This window comes from Ailuropoda melanoleuca, chromosome 12 (assembly GCF_002007445.2).
Source record: "Ailuropoda melanoleuca isolate Jingjing chromosome 12, ASM200744v2, whole genome shotgun sequence".
NCBI lineage: Eukaryota > Metazoa > Chordata > Mammalia > Carnivora > Ursidae > Ailuropoda > Ailuropoda melanoleuca.
Window position 1 is genome coordinate 43,882,695 of NC_048229.1, and position 15,805 is coordinate 43,898,499.

The 15,805-nt window shown below is 48.3% G+C and overlaps 1 long non-coding RNA gene across 1 annotated transcript in view; it reads right to left on the reverse strand.

Annotated features, from left to right (window-relative positions):
* The window catches only part of LOC109489108, a 75,207-nt gene that overhangs the window by 12,436 nt on the left and 46,966 nt on the right, over window positions 1-15,805 (reverse strand). The window contains exon 3 of the long non-coding RNA XR_002142061.2: window positions 6,824-6,998. This is a non-coding gene — a long non-coding RNA (uncharacterized LOC109489108). The remainder of the gene's footprint in view (window positions 1-6,823; window positions 6,999-15,805) is intronic.

Sequence of the window (15,805 nt, forward strand, 5' to 3'; positions counted from 1 at the left end):
ATCACGCCCTGAGCCGAAGGCAGACGCTTTAACCGCTGTGCCACCCAGGCGCCCCCCCCAGGTCACTTCTGACCAACTGGATGTAAGTTTGAGGGAGGCCCATGACCCCCTCAGTTACGGTCATTTGCTAGAACAACTCGTAGCACTCAGGAAAGCACTGTGTTTATGACATGGTTTTATAATGAAGGAACCAGGTCCAGCCCAACGAAGAGAACCCTGGGATGAGGTCTGGGGCCATTCCTGAGACAGAGCTTCTATACCCCGTCCCCACGGAATCAGGGCAGGTTGCCCCCTTACCATGTGGATGTGTTCACCAACCACGAAACCCCACTGAGCTTTGGTGTGCAGAGTTTCTCCTGGAGTTTCATTCTGGAGCCGTGATGAGGTCATTGGCCAGGTGACTGAATTCCAGGCCCAGTCCCCACACTCCCAAGGTCAGGCAGGCTCAGACACTATGATTGGTCCTTCCGATGACCAGCCACCATGCTGAATCATCTCATTAGCGGAGAGTCGGGGACACATGAAGAACAAACACTCTTATTACTCGGGAGACTCCAAGAAGTTCGTCTCTCTTCCAGAAACCAGGGACAATGGCAAGTCACGTTCCGTGTTACACAACAGTGTCAAAGCCAGAGACTCCTTGCCCAGGGGTGGCCCTGCCCCTTGGACATCTGGTTATCTTTGACTCAGATCTCCACCCCACCACCATTCCCACAGGCTCTGACAGTCCAAAAGGTGCCCATGACTTGGGTGGGCTTCTGGGGGCTCACGGTCTCAAAGTGCCCTGTGGCTATGGCTTCTGGCCTGGGCCAGCTGCCTCTGTTGCCCTCTGAGTCCAATCTGAGTTGGAATGTGGCTTCTTCCGTGGCTTCCACTCTGCTCCCCTCATATCAGGCATTGTGGGAGTTCAGTCATATTTACTGAGGACGTGAGGTCATGGTGAGGGGTCATTTCAGCCAGGGCCTCACCACCATGGACCATGCTGTTCCATGCACTCCACTTGCTCTTCAGAGCCCAGCACACCATCGCTCTCGCCTCCCTTGGGGCAGTTCAGCACCATCTTTTCTTCCCAGTAGAACTTTGGGGTCTTTCCCTCAAGGCCATATCACCAATTGATATTTTCCTTCCAATTAATACAGAGCTCGCTCTCCCGTCACGGAAGAATTTGTGTGACCCCTACATGCTTCTTGTGACACAGAAGCCTAAACCACCACTGGGTACATGAAGACCCCAGAGATGGGGACAGGTGTGTAGCAAAAGCAGGTATATGACCCACGCCCACATTTTGCCATGGCACCCTGGACAGACTGCCTCAGCCCCAGGTGAGCTCCATCCTGAAAAAGGACTCCCTGGGATGGCTCTTGGACCAGTCGGTTTGTGGGCTGCATAATGTGACATTGTCAGGCGCAGGAGCCCTGAGGGTGAAGGGCAGGAGCCAAGGCCGTGTTCTAGCTCAGCGCTGCTCCAGGGAGCCTCGCCAGAGCCAGGCAAGTTCCCCTGCAGGTTTTTCCAGCACCTTTAATGCCACAGCTCTCTGCAAGGGCCTAGAAAACACTGCCGTGTCCTCTCTCCCCACTCCTGCTTTTCTCCCCAAGGGGGCCCTCCGCCAGGCATATGGCTCCCCAGGCTCTTCAGGGGGGCAGGGCAGGGCAGGACCTCCCCTCCCGGGCCCAGGCTACTGTCCCATAGGACCTCTGCCTTGCTTTCCTGCTCCCGGGGGACAGCCCAGAGCAGTGTGACCTCCTGAGACTCCACCAACTTACATGGGGAAAAAAACACAACCTGACACTTTAACAAATGTACTCCAGAGCCCTTTGGACTTTTAATTTTTTTATGGCTATTTCTGTCATGTCAACAGGTTTTTAGCTGTGAATCTAGAACAAGGTGCTCCAGCCGAGTTCATTCCTTGGTAATAAGAGCAGTAATGGCCTTTAATTTTGAGTCCCTGCTCAGCCCCTGGATACGAAGCCCCATGTCAGGCCCTTTCCTTCTGCTGTATCATTTCATCTTTGCAGGGAACCTCTAAGGTGCAGGGTGGGAGGGAGGAAAGAGTCACTCCATTTGTGACGGAGACGCCAAGGTTCGGAGAGGACCAGCACTTTTTCTCAGGCAGCGGCTCTCATCTGAAACTCAGGCTCTCTTCCAGGCTGACTGGTCCAGTGTCCCGTGGGTACAGGACTAGCGTCCTGATTCGACTGCTGCTTGCAGCCAGATAGCGCTCTTGGCTTTCAGAGGCCACGCTCAGCTCTTAGGCCCATGCTCCATGGCCCCTTCCATCTCTAAACCACCAAGAGAGAATCTACTGTGGGTAGAGTCATTCTGAACTCCTCTTCTGCCACCAGCTGGAGAGCCCTCTCTTCTTTTAGAGGGCTTGTGTGATTAAGTTAGTCCCACCTGCAAAATCTCCTTTTCTTAAGGTCAGCGGTTCCATCTAACGTGCTCTACTCTTGGGAATCAAACCCATTACCTTCACAGTGCCAGGGACTACGCCAGAGGCATGGGAAACCTTGGGCAATATCTTAGAATTACATGGGGTTGGTTGGGGCTGGGTTAAGAATTCAGTTTTGGACCTCGCCATTCTGATTAATCGTGGAACAACTGAGGTAGGATGTAAAAAGTCTAGTTTGGGTGCATAAGTGAGGTCTGGACTAAAGATGTATATTTGGAAGCAATAGTTATGTTAAAGATGTGATGCTAGGTAGGGTTTCCTGAGAATGAGTGTGGGTAGAAAAGAGAAGATATCCAAGGACAGAGCCTGTAGGGCCCAGCACTTAGAGGTTGGGTAGGGGAGGGGGATTGAGCCAACATGGCTAAGAAGGAGCAGCCAGTGAGACAGGAGGAAAGTCAGAAGAGTGTGGGGTCACAAAGTATGAGAGAGAGAGAAAAAGAGAGAGAGTGTGTGCGTGTGTGCGTGTGTGTGTGTGTGTCTTCATGTAGGAGCAGACATCTCCATCTGCTGAACCTTCTAGTACAATAACACAGGAAAAACATCCAACCGGATTTGGCAACCTCGCAGAGGTCACTGGTGACCTTGACAGTAAATTTTTGAAGGTGTCAAGGACGGAAACTGGATTAGACTGGGTTGGAGATGAGACATTTGTAGGTGGAGGGAAATGTAAGTTGAAGTCAACTGATGAAATGATGACCTTGAAAAAGTGAGAAGAGTTGGGGTCAAGGGCACAGGGTGGGGAGGGATTGGCCTTTGACGTGAAGAAGGACACCTCCTTCTCAGGGAAAGGGGTCACATCAGAGAGTGGACGCTGAGGCAGGGCATTCACCATTTGGTGGCGGGAAGCCCAGTGAAGACCCGTAAGTTGCGTTTGCTCTTCCATGTTGGGTGAGATAAACTGCCATCAGCTGTGCAGGGTAGGTCAGAGGGCAGGAGAGAGTACAGGAAGAACTGTCAGTGGCCAGAGGGGTGTCTTTCTAGCAAAGCAGGACTGCAGGCATGCTGGAGGCAGGGCTAAGGACCTCCCCTTTGAGGCAGGCTTCCTGACCACAGGCCAGAAGGGCTATGTGGTCCATGGAGGCCTTCTGCAGCACGCAGTGCTACGCTCAGCGGCAGAGCTTACCACACAGCGTGGCAAGTGCAGATGTCTTTCTTGTCTCCCCACATGACTGGGACCTCCTGGAGCATGGAACTGTGTACCTCTCACCCCGGAAAGAACACAAGGTCTGGCCATATGAGTTGCTCAGCAAATGTTTCCTGACCTGAACTGAGGACCTGTGGGGAGAGCAGGTGATGATGACAGTGGATGAGTGTGGAAGTTGCTGGTAACAAATACTGTCCCATCATGGCTTTGCTTTGGCCAGCCAGGACAGGGCTCTGGGCAACAGTTCCTTCAAAGGGAGCCTGGTTTTGTCATACGGAGGCTGGGCTATAATCCTAATTTTTAGATCCCCACATTCTGTGCATAGATCCCTGGTTTTGTACTTAACCCAAATGAGCAGAAACACCTGGGGGGAATATCTAAAATATGAGCTTGTTATTAAGAGTAAATAAACCCACACAAACCCTCCACCAACCGGCTGTCTCTCCAAGTCAGTGGGAAGCAGGATGCGATGGGAAGGAGCCCCAGCTAAGCCTGCTCCGTGGAGCTGGGCCATGGAATTCTGTCAGCTCCCAGTGCTGAGGAGCCATCTGTGGGCCTGCCGCCTGATGGCCATTCACGCAGCGTCCCAGCCTGGTCTCCTCAGCATGGTCTTCTCCAAAGCCCCCACAGTCCCCAGCAGAGCTGCCCCATGTGGTTCTAGATGACATTGGTCCGAGGACAGGGAGGGAGAAGGAGGCCTAGGGAGAAGCACGGTGGAGACACAGAGACAGAGAAAGACAGCAAAGAACTTAGCAAGATGAGAGCACCCAGCGTGGGGGAAGAAGACCTGTGTTCCCATCCTGGGGCCACACTTTCTGTGCACCATGAGCAAGTACCAAGTCACTTTCTTCCTCTGGACCTCGGTCACCCCACCCACAGGGCCAAGGGTTGGACTAGAAGAGGGTTGAACCTCCCTCTGGCTCTAACAGCCGTGACTCTGAATGAGAGTCGGCTGAATGAGAGAAAGAGAATAAAGAGGGCGAGCCTTGCTGTGACTGCCCACACAAACTCCTGGGTAAAGGCGGATGGTCACCTCCTTGACCCCACGGACCCATGGACGGGGACCAGCAGAGCGACCTCATGTAAGAGGAAGCCCAACTCTGACTGGTTTAGACAATAGGAATATTTGTGCCACGTGCCATGACAAGCCCAGAAGTCGTGAGGGTACTGGAGTTGGAGGTCATGTTCACTCTGAGCTGTTCATCTCACCAATTTGCCTGCACACAGTCTCGGGCTCCGAGGGAGCTCCTCCTCGGTCTCAAGATGGCTGCCCCCAGAGTACCAGCCTCGTACTAGAAATAATATAAAGTCCAGGGGAAGAAAACATTTGCCTCCTTTTACATCTCCTTTTAAGGGTGGGGACCCCTCACTCAGAAGCCGCTTGTCCCCCACTCTGCTCCCGGCTGACACTGGTTTACTGTGCCTCGTTGGCCAGAAGCGATTCCTATTTCTGTTTCTGCACCAGTCAATGACTGAGGTTAGTTAGTTAGTATGACTAACTCAGACATATCGTCAAAGGAGATGAGTGATGGAAGTTCACTACCCGGAAGAGTTTCTTTTGGACAAAGAAGGCATGATTTGGTGAGATCTCTGTCAGGGTCTGGGCAGCGACAGCTGGGAGGGTGAGGCATTGCCCTCAGAAGTCTTCTTTCCAAGCAACCCTTGGAGACTCCTGGCCTCTCTCCAGGCCTCAGTTTCCCCTCTAAACAAGAGGGACATGGGCGAGGATATCTCTGAGGCCCAATACGCACTAAGCTCGTGACTGGCAATACACACTAAGCTCGTGACTGGCAATACACGCCCTTTCCACTTCTGATCCTCAGAGTAACCAGAAAGAGGAGGAGACTGATATGTGTTGGCGGGCTGAGCTGGTTCTTTCCCCTTGTTTTCCAGAACTTCAGAAAGAACAAAGGTGGTAACAGAAAAGGAAAAAATGAAATGACCCACATTTCCCCTCAGTCTTGACCAGAGTGACTTCACACAGGAATGATGGGCAAACTCAGGCCCATGCCAAGGGCGGGTAGAGGGGCTTCTCACTGTAAGAGATAGGAGAAGCAATGAGAATAATTTCAGTAAAAAGGGGAATTATTGGGTCACACAACTGTGGGGTATGAAAGTCAGATCGTGGTTCCCCCAGAGGAAAGTCAGGATTCTGTTACCTAAAGACACGGAGTACGTGTGGGACAACAAGAAAATGATCAGTAGATGTCCATATGATGGGACTGCAACTGGTTCCGAACAGTTTTATGCTACAATGTAGGCACAATTTTGCACTCACTTCCCAACCCTTCAACCAGAAACTAGGAAAGCGCTGGCCTCTGACACAAGGGCCAAGCCTGAGAAGGCCTCCTGCACCATAACACAGTATGTCTGGGGGCCACCCCATTAGCCAGCACAGAAGCCGAGGCCAACAGCCTCTGTGTTTTCTGAAGTTTCCCCACGCAGAGTCTCTCAAATAAGAAAGGTAGACGCAGTCATAGAGGAAAATCGCCCAACGAGTGCGGAGAATTGAAGAAGAGAACTCAAGAGACCACGTGCACCAGTAAGTTCCTTAGTGGGGTTTCGTGGGCCACACCCCAACACGCTCCCCAGGACCCTAACCCAGGCTGCCCGCACCCCACCCAGGGCACCCCCCACACTTTGTCGGGTAGTCAGGGAGAAGCGAGGAAGCGAGGGAGTGGCTGGCATGTGGCTTCCCTCCTCTGACTCCTGACTCAAGCCTCACTCTGGCCGCAGCTGGACTCCTGGGGTCGGGACCAAGTCTGGCAAAGTGACGATGTGCATGGGGGCTGGGTGCGGATGGAAAGGACACAGAGCGCTTTGTAAGCACATCTGGGCCGCTCTGCAAGGAGAAGTTGCTGACAGACTGTTTGCCAATAAAGAAAGTTGCACAGCCTAATAAAAATCAGATGGCTCTCCAGCCCATCTCCATCCTGGCCGGGCTCTGCGGGCTGTACCTAGCCAGATCCAGGCGCTCCTCTCCTGGGGGACTCCACTCAGTAGGCTCGAGGGGCTCCTTCCGCCAGCCACGCCCCAAGAAGGCTCTGTCCCTCCCTGAGGGTCAGGAGTCTGTGCTTTGGCCCAAGTCATTCAGAAGCTCTTCCTCCAAAGCCACAGCCCAGAGAGGACCCCCTACAATCAGCTTCTACACGAACCATCCATTGATTAGCACATGGTTGCCCAAGACCCGAGGCTCTGACACCCAGAAACCTGCGGGCTCATTCACTCACATTGTCTTCTTCCCAAGGTGACTCCTGGGTCTGGGTTTTGTCTTCTCAGCAAAAGCGTGCTTCCCAAGTTTCCTGGAGGTAGGGCCCCCACCTTGTGTTTCCCTGGCTCTCTGGTGGCAGGGCGAAGCACAGAAGAGTCATCCAAATGTCTGCGTCCTTCTATAGCCCCAGCAATCTGATGGTGGGCACAAAGAGGAGAGAAGAGCTAAGAACCAGCCCATTGAATAATTTGGCCAGCTCCAAAACTGGACCTGGGGGAGGTGGGGAGGCCTCAAAATCCTTTGGATCCAGGATTTTCAGACTTTAACTGCAGAAATCTTCTAGAAGCAAAATGTCACCTGAAGGCTCAGTAAATAAAACAGAGGGGAAGGGCATCCCTGGATGGGAGTGGGGAAGGTGAGGGGGTCAGTCAGTTCACTCTTTCCCTCAGCTTCTCCATTCCTTCTCCCAAGGAGTCACCTGACAAACCCCTGCGAATTCCTAAAAAGTCTCTCTGCACAATGCAAAAACCCCTTCATTAGACCCTCTGTCAGCCTCCTGGTAGACCTGCCTTGTAGTGGTCCAGATGAACGGGGGCCGACTTTCCCTGAAATTAGAGAATAGGAAAGCATCCTCCCTGGTGGAGATATTCCTGCACATCAATTCAGAAACCCTAGATTCCAGTTCCAGCCCACGTACCTACTTAGTTCAAGTAACCTTGAACTTAACATCTCTGAACATCAACGCCCATGTTTTAAAGCAGGGGTGACGCTGTCCACGCTGCAAAGCCATAGCTCTCTCTGCAGTCCCTGGCATGGACCTGGCACTTGACGGGCACTAACTTCGTGAATCTGATTGGGCCCCCGCAACACTTCCTCTCTGTAGAAGGAGAAGACAGAGGGTCCCTGTTGGATCATCAGACTTAGAGCAGGGGATCTGGGAGGCCACCATGGAGTTTCCTAGGACCATGGAACAGGGACAAGGGGAGAGCCGAGTTTGGGTATTTTTCCCTGGACACATGTGTAAGGCTGCTGCAAGACATCCTGTACATTCTATTATTAGGAAGGAACCCAGCCCAGGACACAATCATCCCAAACCTCAAACTGCTGTTTACAAATGCGGGGAGTTTGGTGAGACCTAAAATGCTCTTCCCCAAATGCATTCTCCCCCGCCCCCTTGGTTTTTAAACCCATGTGGATTCCAAGGGAAATTGAATCCATATGTTTCTGGTTCATTTACACTGAACTCATCAAAATGTAATTTTGCAACATCTAGTTGACGTCCAGGATGTCTTTAGAAGCCTCATTTTTATGCCTTTTTATAAGCCCCTCTCCCTTGGAGACAGGAAGTTATGCCTTGCCAAGAGTGGATGGAATTCCAGCCAAGCAGGAGTTCTGCTGAGAAGACACACAAGGTGGAAAGGGCCTCTTATCTCAGACCTGGGACCCTTACTCCCGTCTCCATCCCATTCTCAGAGCAGGAACAGCAAGAGGTGAGCAAAGGGAGGTGCCCAACTCGCCAGCCCAGGACCGAGTACGGTCCAAGCTACTTACACTTCAGCTCTGTACCCTCTCACCTCCAGGATGACCTAGGAGATAAAAACCAGCCTGTCCCGTTCTGTCGATGGGGACGCTGAGGCGGTAAAGTGACTTGTCCAAGTCAACAGCATAGCTGGGATTAACAAGCAAACTAAAAAACGCCTTCTGGCCTGAGGAGTCCGGTGGGTGAGGACGTGCCTTGGCCATCTGCGGGATAATGGAGAGAAATGGATGTGCTCTCTGACCTGGTTCTCTCCGCGGCCCGACAGGATCCCGGGGTATTACATTATCGGTGTGCTCCCTTCTTCCCAGTAGGTTAATGGTCCATTTAAAAGTAAAATTTTGACCAGCTAATAAGGCTTCGGTCACAGGCTACAGTTTACACACAAATAGGAATGCAGGGAAGGAGCGGGGTGCCTCGGGGTCGCAGTGGAAGACGCAGATAAGTGGGAAATTTGGATTCTGGTCCTGCGTCCGGCACGGAGTGGCATCCTCAAACACCTTCTCTAATTAATTAGAACATCTTCTCTGGCTCCCTTCTCCACAATTACACAGGCAGAGAAAAATAGCGTGTCTTCTAAGGGTTTGCAAAGGTCCCCGTGTATTTTGCACTGGTCACCCAAAGAGTAGTGACTGCCAGCTAGCCGCCCACAGAGCAGGGCCTGAATGCAAGATGTGGGCTGGGAGAGACGTCTGAATAGAGAGAGCTGAACTCTCAGCCCCTGTTAGCAGAAGTTTGGAGAAAGACAAAGGCCCCCAGACTGGGCAGACTTGGAGGGACCAGGCAAGCCCAGTTTTGGTCATCTCTGTTCCCATCCCCAGTAACCAGTATCATCAGGGGGCATCTCACCTCGCCATGCCCCGTTGCCAGACTGACCCACATTCACTACTCTGGGGCATGGCGGTCTTGGACGTGGGCAGGGAGCAGTGTGGGTGTGCAACATTCTGGCCCACAGTTTCTTCTAGGCTACCATGAACATGAGCTTGTCGTCCACTAACATCAGAACCTCCCTCTCTCAAAACTGGGCCTGTCACTCAAGGGGTTGTTTTATTGAATGCCCTGAGCATGCCACAACTAGACTGCTCTACAAAAATTCAGCCAGCATCTGGGCGGTCCCCAGCAACCTTAGCCAGTGCAGAGAGGACTGTCTGCCAGCTTTCCCCAGATGAATGGGAACAACATTGCAATAGGCACTACCCTTGTTTCTCTTGCTTTTCTTCTTTCTTTCTTCTTTCTTCTTTCTTTCTTTCTTTCTTTCTTTCTTTCTTTCTTTCTTTCTTCTTTCTTTCTTTCTTTCTTTCCTCTTTCCTTCTTTTCTTTCTTCTTTCTTTCTTTCTTCCTTCCTTCCTTTTTTCTTTTCCTTCCTTCCTTCCTTCCTTCCTTCCTTCCTTCCTTCCTTCCTTCCTTTCTTCCTTTCTCCTTTAAATGTGGATATGACACCTGATGCTTTAGCAGCCATCTTGCAAGCATGAGGCAGCAAGCATGAGAACACAAGCCAATATGCCAAGGAGAATGGGGTAGAAAAGCAATGCAGATGGCATTGCTGATACACAGAAGTATCTATATCTAGAATAATTGCCATGTGACTAAATAAGCTCCTTGTGTCTCCACACCTTCGTTGGGTTTTGTTCCTTGCAGCTGAAAACATTCTTAACTATTCCTCGCTATTGAAAGACAGAGTCTCTATGTTGTGGGGTGTGTGGAAGTGGAGACTCAAGACCCATGCAGGATCAACTCATAAGTCCTATATTACAGACAAAAGAGAGAAGCCATGAGTCAGCTCAGGAAACCGGTCTGCAGAAAGTGAGGAGCCTAGAGCCGCCTAAAGCAGCCAATCCATGTGACCCAGGCATTTGGAGCAAGTAGGAGGCATCAAGAACTGGGTTTGGTCCCATCCCAGCCCCTGAGGCTCAAGCTGAGTCCCAAGGTCAGGAGCCTCTGTCACTTCTGCACACACCATAGCATGATGCTGGCATTCTACAATCTTAGGAGCTCTAGGGACACCTCTTCTTGGAAGAAGTAACTTCGCTGATGATGTCTCCTTGGGTCACAGGGTGCAGCGAGGAACATCATAGAGCCAGGACCCAACATGGGAGCCATACCCTGGCATCCTGACCACACTCCAGGAGCTGAAACCAGCTCCTCTTCAGGCCCTGGCCATGTCTAATATGACACCAGATAGAAGCTTGCTTGAGAGGGCAGGTGTCCAGTGAACATGGCTGGACCCAACAAAGGTGAGATGGGAGAGGGACAAGGCCAAACACACATGAACTGTGTGTGAGCATAAGCAAGGAGCCCCTGGGGATGCCAGAGACACTTGGAGGGAGGCGGAAAGATCAGCAGGGGCTGAAATCTAGAGGTTGGGTGGAGCACAAGGACAGATGACCATTCTCATTGTGACATTAGCAGCCTCCATGTTTACCCAACGTCTGGTGACTCTTGAGGACATCTGGATTACCGAGGTCCCTTGTGGATAAAAAGGCTAGCCCTCAGCATGTGCGGGGGATCTGGACATGTTTGTCTTTGGGGCCTTCCCAGGTATCTTGCTTGAGCCCATTTTTTTCTCTTCCTTCTCTCAGCAACTTCCCTTCTCCCTAAAAATGGCCTGGAGCTGGCTAGGGGGCCTACACAGACCTGTGGGGCCTTTGCCTCCTCTTAACTAGAAGCTATTGTTCCTTCTGGGCCCTGCCCCATAAATCTCAACTCCATCCTAATAATCTAATAATGGGACTAGCCATTAGCCTTCCCTTCACTCCCAAAGGAGAGAGCTAATAGTAGTCTTCCCTGAGTTACAGAGAGACTCCCAAAACATTTCTGTTCATGTCTGGCTGCATCTGAGCATCTCAGACCTCTCTCTTCCTGCAGAGCTCCCCTGATGAGTCACTCATGGGCAGAGAGGTGCCCAGAAGATGTGCACTGAGCAGCTGGACATGAGTCCTCTCCCGGGCAATGCACCCTGTTGCCCCTATGTTCTCTGGAAGGCACTGGAGATCTACAGAACTCAGTCATTTGTCACCTGGGCAACTTGAACCTGGCTACAGAGGAAGAAAGCCAAACACTCCCTAGTGCCCCTCTTGCCCCTCCTCACATCCATATGTATCATTAATTTAATACCTATTTCCATTGTCTAGATATTTGGTCCATAAAGAGAACTGAATTAGCTCCATTATCGATTCTCTTGGCAGAGTGGGCCCAGCAAGGTGACTGGCTTTCCTGCCCAGGAGAGAGGTAATAGTCAGGAATAGAGCAGAGGCCAAAGTTATTTTGAATGAAGTACTAATGGATAGGATTTCTATAGCTATTTTTTAATACCTGTACAATTTGATGAAAATCAGACACAAGAGGAACTCAATTTTGTTTTTCATTAATATTCACTTTGTTAACATGAACAGATGATTTCTGGGAGCTCTCTTTGCCCTTTTAATTTGTCTCCCTATAATGTGGCGGAGATATACTCCATTATTAAACTGATTAGCAAGTGGCACGAATCTTTTCTTGTCGATTTCTTCATTATTCCTTATGCAGGACAATGTGTTTAAATTTTGTGAACCAGAAGGCTGGGGAAGGGAGTGATGAGGGGGAGGGGGAAAGCTGGGCTTTTGAAAATCCAAAAAAGTACTAAGTAACAGCAGCAAACCTGTCATGAAGTGCACACTTTTAATTCTTTAACGGAAGGGTATTGTCCAGATCACTTACGGTAACACACATTCTCGAGGACTCAAGGGCTGGGTAGACCTGATCATACCACCCAAAATAGGGCAGGTCCTGAGCTACAGAAGGAAACATAACTATCTATAACTCCTGTTCCAGGTATTTATTTAAATGCTTGAGTCTTTCTTGAGATGGAGAGCTCACTACCTCATAGGGCAGGCATGACCAATTTACGATCTCCTACTGCCTAATCCCGGATTTAGGGGAATGGAAGCTGCCTCCCTCTTCAAGGTGACCTACAGCAGGGGCAGGGTTCTTTGGAAGCAGAAAACTTCATTTTCCCATGAAGCATTTGCAGACCAAAGTCCACAGTGTGGCAAGGCTCCGGGAATGGAAACGGAAACACCTTAAGCATCTTTTAAGTAACTTACCTTGGACAGGCTTACTTCGCCATATTCTCAAAGTCCTTTCACTGAGAGCCTTTCATTTAATATCCAAAGGATCATGTCAGCTAAATGGGCTGTGCGTTATTACTATGTTCTTTAAGTTTTAAAAAAGAAAACAAAACCAAAGAAACCTTGAGATTTCTGAGGAAACTGAGACAAAGAAGTTAAACTGAGACAAGTTGGCCACAGCCAGTAAAGTGAGGCTCCCATGGGACTACACGTTGGGTCCTTGGGTTCCACGTGTTCTAAATAGAAATGCCGGGTATTGCAGGGTACCTGAGAAGAAGTCATCGTCCCGGCACCTGGCACAAGATTTGGTCACATAGGGCATTGCCACAGCAGAGAACCAGTGGCGAAGCCATTCCTTACTTTGTGGGGATCTCTGCTCATTCTCTACATAAGATTTGAGGCCAGATCAACGGGTATTCTTTGAAAATATGTTGCTACCTCAGCCCAGCTCGGACAGCGCCTCATTTTCCTTTGTCTAAAGAAAAATTTAAACATTTTTGGTCTGATAAAACAAATGATCCAAGATCTGGCCAAAATCTATCCTTATAGTTTCATTTCTTTTTTTTTAATTTTTTGTTATTATATTATGTTAGTCACCATACGGTACATCCCTGGTTTCTGATGTAAAGTTCGATGATTCATTAGTTGCGTATAACACCCAGTGCGTCATGCAATACGTGCCCTCCTTACTACCCATCACCAGTCTATCCCATTCCCCCACTCCCCTAACCCTCTGAAGCCCTCAGTTTGTTTCTCAGAGAGCATAGTCTCTCATGCTTCATTCCCCCTCCTGATTACCCCCCTTTCTTTATCCCTTTCCTCCCCTACTGATCTTCCTAGTTCTTATGTTCCATAGATGAGAGAAATCATATGATAATTGTCTTTCTCTGCTTGACTTATTTCACTTAGCATTATCTCCTCCAGTGCCATCCATGTTGCAGCAAATGTTGAGTTCGTTCTTTCTGATAGCTGAGTAATATTCCATTGTATATATGGACCACAGCTTCTTAATCCAGTCATCTGTTGAAGGGCATCTCGGCTCCTTCCACGATTTAGCTATTGTGGACAATGCTGCTATGAACATTGGGGTGCATATGGCCTTCTCTTCACTATGGTCTGTATCTTTGGGGTAAACACCCAGTAGTGCAATGGCTGGGTCATAGGGTAGTTCAATTTTTAACTTTTTAAGGGACCTCCACACTGTTTTCCAGAGTGGCTGTACCAACTTGCATTCCCACCAACAATGTAGGAGGGATCCCCTTTCTCCACATCCTCTCCAACAATTGTTGTTTCTTGCCTTGTCTATCTTTGCCATTCTAACTGGCGTAAGGTGGTATCTCAGTGTGGTTTTGATTTGAATTTCCCTGATGGCTAATGATTTTGAACATTTTTTCATGTGTCTGTTAGCCATTTGTATGTCTTCATTGGAAAAGTGTCTGTTCATATCTTCTGCCCATTTTATGATTTGTTTATTTGTTTCTCGTGTATTGAGTTTGAGAAGTTCTTTGTAGATCTTGGATACCAGTCCTTTATCTGTAGTGTCCTTTGCAAATATATTCTCCCATTCCGTGGGCTGTCTCTTAGTTTTTTTGACTGTTTCCTTGGCTGTGCAGAAGCTTTTTATCCTGATGAAGTCCCATAAGTTCATTTTATCTTTTGTTTCTCTTGCCTTTGGAGATGTGTCATGAAAAAGGTTGCTCTGGCCGATGTTCATAGAAGTTGTTGCCTATGTTCTCCTCTAGAATTTTGATGGATTCCTGTCTCACATCGAGATCTTTCATTCATTTGGAGTTTCATTTCTCGTTGGTTTCTGCTACAAATGCCTCAGTGTCTCCTCTACAGTCCCCGAAAGTGCCAAGTTCATTCTCAGAGTCTTCTCATTGCTATACTACTCTTCTTAGACTACCAGTCTGGGCTGGGGAAAGAAATTCAGTTCATGCTGGTTTAAGCACAAAGAAACTTGACTGGTGTACGTAGATGAAAAAACTAAAAGTAGTTGATTTCTGGCAGAAATCAATGCAGGTCTTTCTGCATTGGCTTTACCCTTCAGAAGCTCTTCCCTCATTAGAGGAAAGATGACAATTAAGAACAGTAGGCTGTTGAAGAAAATGACAATACTAATTTGAAAAGATATATGCATCTGTATGTTATTGGCTGCATTATTTACAGTAGCTAAAATATGGGAACAACCTAAAAGTCCACTGAAGGTTGGATAAATGGATAAAGAAGATATGATACAGATAGACAGCTGTGACATAGATATCATTCTATATACTTTAGACTCTGTATAGTATAGATAGCATTTCATTGTACATATAGATAAACATAGACTACATGTAAGTATATATAAGAATATAGACTGTATATAAATATATATAGGTAATAGACTACAACTAAAAATCTAGACAGAATAAATGGAGCAGTGATCTTATGACTAATCTATATCTATGCACAATGGAATACTATTCAGCTATAAAAAAATAACAAAATCTTGACATTTGTAACAATGTGGCATTATGCTAAGTGAAATACGCCAGACACAGAAAGACAAATACCGTATGATCCCACTTACAGGTGGAATCATAAAAACAAACAGACGAACAAACCAAAAAACCAAAACAAGCTCATAGATAAAGAGAAGAGACTGGTAGTTGCCGAAGGAAGGGTGGGGTGAGCTAAACGGGTGAAGGGAGTAAAAAAAAAAAAAAAAAAAAAAAAAGTACTAGGCTGTCAATTTACCAGCTTAACAAATGTAAGAAATAAAGCTTCTCTTTCCCAATTGTTCCAGAATAAAAGGATCTGATTAGGTAGGCTCAGGTCATGTAGCCATCCCTGCACCAATCTGTATGACAAAGACACTGAAATACTCCAATTTTCATGCTAGAGAATGGAACAACCTCATGGAAATATAAGCGTCAAATGAATGAGAGGGAAGGGTGAGACTGATGTAAGCTGAAGGGAAAAAAGGCTGCTAGAAACCAAATAAACAAGAGTCCTCTAACAGCCCTACTCCTTCTCTGTGTTAATAAATCTTGCTTAATCATTAGGTAGGACGGAACTTGAGTCCCATTCATCTTACACAAGTTAATGCCTACATAACCCAGTCTTCTAAGGTCTCTTCCTTTACTGAATTTCTAGAAGACAGCTTCTGGCAACCATAGAATAAAAGAATGTCAATACAGGGGAAATCATTTGAGATTGTTCTAAGGATATATTTTTTAATAAATTTATAAAAATGAGATCCTGCAATTAGGACCAGTATTGGTTAAGGATTTAGGCCAAATAAATAATAAAATATAGACTTTCTACCTCCAATTGAGACATCTTGCTACCGTAATTGGTTTAAGAATGAGCTAGT